Consider the following 5000-nt stretch of genomic DNA (forward strand, 5'->3'; position numbering starts at 1 on the left):
TAGCAAACGAATGGAAATAGTAATTTTACCATAAAATACATCTTTCAGTAACGTAAATTTGGTCCTGTCTGAGCCACACAAATCCATTTCATTGTCCCAGTAGCCACGCGAGAAAGATGAAAAAAAAAAAACAAGCGTTGTATGTTAATTTCGTTTTCAATCCGTAACGTAAAATCCTTGTCAGTGTTGGTATATTTAGAGTAAAATCTGGATGCCTGCATTTGCTTAGTTTGTTGTGAGAGGAATTCGAACGCTTTGTGTAACTGATTTGAAATCAGGGCAGGTTGTTTTGAATTGTGTGCTAAAGGACCGGCCGCCATTTTGGTATTCCTCCGCAGCGAGGTTGTTTTGAAATACCGGGACTCATCGGACATTTTGGGGAGGCGAGTGACTATCCTCTGTCCGCCATCTTAAGACCTGTTATTGTCATTCAGTGTGGTGACCAAGCTCTGTCTTCAGCTACTTTTGGGACTACTTCCTTCGGCGTAGTAGTTATACCTCGCAATATCTGAGCTAGACAGGCTTCGGTAGGAAAAAACCAAGATATAATTTAGTCAGGGAACGATAGGCCTTAGTTAGGATTAACATACAACACAGGTTCCTATACAAATACCCGACGTAAAGCAAATCATATAAGGAAAAACTTATCATTTTACGCTAAATTCCTGTGACATCGCATCGGCTCCCGGGAAAGTTACGATTGTACAACAATCCCTTAAGGAAGCCCCAGACGATGATCTGCATTTCGTTAAAGAACCCTGCCATTGTGCACTTATAAAATCTTTACTTAAACTGGTCTCAAGCAGCAAGAAAATGAGCTGATTGAAACTTTCTCTCTCTCTCTCTCTCTCTCTCTCTCTCTCTCTCTCTCTCTCTCTCTCTCTCTCTCTCTCTCTTCATTCAAGTAAGCCGTCATAACCTAATCGAGTGTACGTGACTCTTCAAAGAAAGAAGGGCCGACACCGAGACAATTAATTTGATTAAACTAAATAAAAGCAACACCTCTGTCCCACAAGTAGATGAGGGCAAGTTAAGCTTTTTACAGTAATAAATTATCGGTCACGAGTGAGGCCTGCTACCCATACCGAAGCAAAACAGTAGTTTTCACACGCTGAAAGAAGACGGGGTTAGCACTGGGTACTGGGACCAGCCACTCACGATGATTTAAGAAAAAAAAAAAAAAAACAAATTCCCTTTATTCCACAGTGCCAATAATTTGCTGCACTGTCATCAGTTGAATAGCTTACTTCTCTCTCTCTCTCTCTCTCTCTCTCTCTCTCTCTCTCTCTCTCTCTCATTCATTTGTTACACTCTGCTGGGGTAGAGTGCCTTTCCTCCTATATAGCCTAGTTAGACTCAAGTAAAAAGTTCCTAGGAACACATTGGCACCATAGTGCCACCAAGCAAGCAAATAGAAAAATAAATAAAACCAACCAAAAGGGAACACAGAAGAGAAAGTCCTTCTGGAACCTAACCTGCACCAGTGCTTAGGGATACTGAGTGCCACCAGTGTGACCTGTACACGGCACACCCACCTACAGTGCCACCTTTTGAAGGGGTGCCACATCACTGAAGAGACACTTCCTCGCTGCCCAAGTACGCCCAGTCGACCTAGTTAGACGCCCTTCCCCAACAGAACCATGGCAGCGGACGACTTGGCCAAGCGGGAGAAGGAAGAAAGACTTGAACAGAGGAAGTATGAAGAAGAACGGAGGGCGTATAAAGCCGAGCAGAGGAAGTATGAAGAAGAACAGAGGGCGTATGAAGCTGAGCAGAGGAGGTATGAAGCCGAGCAGAGGCAGTTAGAAGACGAAAGAGAAGAAAGAAGAAGACAGCATGAGTTAGCCTTCAAAGAAAAAGAGCTCGAGCTGGAAAGAGCAAAAATGGAGAATGCTGAAGCTATGGCTAGACAGCAAGCCTCCAGCCCTACACCTGCTACACCAAACGCTCCAATTTCGAGCATTAATTCCCTAGTCCCCAAGTGGACTGAGGACGAGCCAGAATCATGGCTGGAGGAGATCGAGGCTCTTTTTGATAACTACTGCACCACAGAGATGGAGAGAGCCTTAATTCTAGCCAAGCATATGGAGGGAAAAGCCAAGGCAGGGCTTCACTCACTGGAGAAGAGCCAGAGAGGCAACATGGCAGAAGTTTGTAGAGTCATTACAAAGGCCTACGAAATAACCCCAGAAAAATGGAGACAGCGGTTCCGAGGTCTTGCCAAGGAAGTCGGCTGGTCTTGGACCGAATGGGCCTGTCACAAGACCCAGTCTGGTACCCGCTGGTTCGACTCCTTGGCCTGCACGACGTTTGAGGATCTTTTCAATCGGACCATGCTAGAAGACCTTTACCAATGTGTGCCTGGGCCCTTGCGGTATATCTTAACGACAAGCAGCCCACCACACTTATGGAAGCCTGCCGCATGGCTGATTCATGGGAAACTTTTAATCAGTCGCACAGCACCTCTCAGAAACGAATCGTTCCTCCGGCCTACCTCTCGAACTCAACTCGCCCGAAGAATGGACTGCTGAGCAAGCCTACGTGCACCCACTGTAAGAAGGTGGGGCACGCTGAAGCTGAGTGTCGATACAAACTCAGCACTAATAAGCAGCCTATCACTACCAGCCAGAACTCCTCTCCCAATTCATCCGCTCAGCCCTCTCCTCCAACAGTCACTGCAGGCCACCGAGCCCATCCAAGAGGCCCGTGCAAATCCTGTGGTGCTGCCAGCCACTACAATGCTGGATCTCCGGCCTGTCCACATCATGTCCCCACCACAAAATTTGTCAACCTAATTAGCACCTCATTCTCTGCGGCCGGTCCGCTCCAGATCCTTTACCCCGAGAGACTGGAGACCCAGTTCATCTCGGTGGCCCCTCTTCAGAGCACTAGCCTGCCCGTGACCCTTCCGGTCACAGTAGACACTGCGGCAGTCATTAGCCTGATCGCCAGGGCCCAAGTGCCAGACAGTGCCATGGTTGACGAAAAAACCCAGTGAGAAATGAAGTGGATAGAGGGCCACACCATAACCGTTCCCACGGTCCAGCTCCAGGTTACTACACCTTGGGGCACGCTATCCCACTGCCTTGGCATGGTGGGTGGAATTTGGCCTGGAGTGGCCTTCTTGTTGGGTCGGGATCTTCTCTGGGGAAGCCCGTTACCAACGCCACTTCGCAGCCATGTTACCTCCTCCACGGAGGCCCTGTCTGTAAAACCCGATAAATTTCAAACCCCCACCTTCCGCCCACCGAAGTGGTCAGTGGAAGGGGCACAAACCAAACTATTCTAGGCCTAGCCCTCTCCAGTCGCGAAGGGCTGGCCCACCAAGAGGTCCTCCCTCTCCCTGAAGAGATATTCAGGAGGGGCCATACTGCTGCAGGACATGCAAGCGGACAGACCACTCCACAAATTGGGAGGGCTGCCCAAGTAAGCAACGCCCAGCGGACGCCCCCGAACAAGACTCTCGGAGAGGCTACGATCTCCTGCTGGGGCAGGAATCTCTGCCACAGCCAAATTCAAGTCATCTGCGAGGTATTGTACCTCCAGACCCCTTGTCAGGCGTGCCTGACCCTCAACTGTTTGCCGGTACCACCTACGAGCACTGAGCAGTGCCACGCTCTGTCCGTCATGGACGTTGAGCTATCAATTAAGAAGGCCCCTATGCCGGGTCTAAATCATGAGGCGAATCCTCCTCCAGGAGATTCAGGATTCCCCATGCCTTTGATCATTGCAACCGGAGAGCCTCCAGCACCCGAGACTTCTTCTTTACCAAATCTGACCCCAGAGGATGAACCCCTGGAGGATCAAAATGTTACACTGTCTCTGGAAGACCAGGAACTGGCCTCCTCGGATGCAGAAGTCGAGATCGCTCTCACTCCGGTTGTTGCAGCAGCCGGAGTAGGGAGCCCTCCTGTAGCGTATGAAGTTGCCCCTGACTTCATGCCCGCTAGCCCTTCTGGCCTGTCCCCAGAGTTGGTGCCCTCATCACCTCCTAGGCCTGATACTGATAGGCCTTGGAGGAACCCGAAGAAGAAGAAGAAGGGGCGGAAGAGAGCCCAGTAGTTGCCGAGCCGTAAGCTCATCCTGGCACTAGTGCCCTCTCGGCACAGTGCCCTACCATCTCAGAGTGATCCTGGCCCCTTGCCCAGAGGAGGTAGCCAGTGTGATCTCTTTTCTTGTACATAGCCTAGACTGCCTTCAGTACGGTACATCAAAGTAGTAGCCTTGTTCCTTCCACTTACCACCGAACCGCAGTAATCACGTAAGTAGAGTATTAACTTCAGATTATCTTAACTAGTGTGAAAAGAGCCACTATGCTCCTGACACGCATGGCCTAAAACTTCGGTGAGGCACCCATTTATCATATGAGGCAACCCTCATGAATTAACTAGCAATTATTAATTGTATTAAACATAAACCACTTTGTAATTTAGTTAGAACATCCACTCTTATGTTGGTGCTACGGTTGGGTTAGGGTAGGTTAGGCTAGGGAATACCATAGAATGTACCACTAGGCTAGGTCTAAAACATCATGGTTATTGGAGGTAGCATATAATAACCGTAAGCACCTTCTAGTATTGTTAGACTTAGGTAAAGTAATGATTGTTGCTCATATCCTATCTAGGGTTAGGTAGTTCTGTAGCTAGGTAGGCTACACAGGACTAATCTGCTCAGGGGAAGAAGAGTAACCTAATAGAGACAAGCATCTTGCTTAGTACAGACCTTCACACCCGAAAAGGGAGTGAAGGCCCTGTTAAGGGGGGGGAGCTTTTATAAATATTACAGCTGTTCGCCCTCGATGTATTTATGTGTAGTAATATTAATCAGATTAACCTCGACAGAGAACGTCTTTGTCCCGCAGGTAGGCCAGGCAATTCAAATATAATGATCATAGCAGAGACAGACGGCGTCTTCGCATAGGCAGGGATAGGCTGTGTAGTTCAAAAACAAAAATATGCTGGTGTGGCATTAGGGACCTAAACCCCAGAGAGGGTTTTCAC

General features: G+C 48.6%; 1 pseudogene; it reads left to right on the plus strand.

Annotated features, from left to right (window-relative positions):
* Positions 1-1883: 1883 nt before the first annotated feature.
* LOC136854450 (DNA polymerase delta catalytic subunit-like) overlaps positions 1884-5000 on the plus strand; it is a 35424-nt pseudogene continuing 32307 nt past the window's right edge.

The sequence above is a fragment of the Macrobrachium rosenbergii genome, chromosome 29, assembly GCF_040412425.1.
Source record: "Macrobrachium rosenbergii isolate ZJJX-2024 chromosome 29, ASM4041242v1, whole genome shotgun sequence".
Classification (NCBI taxonomy): Eukaryota; Metazoa; Arthropoda; class Malacostraca; order Decapoda; family Palaemonidae; genus Macrobrachium; species Macrobrachium rosenbergii.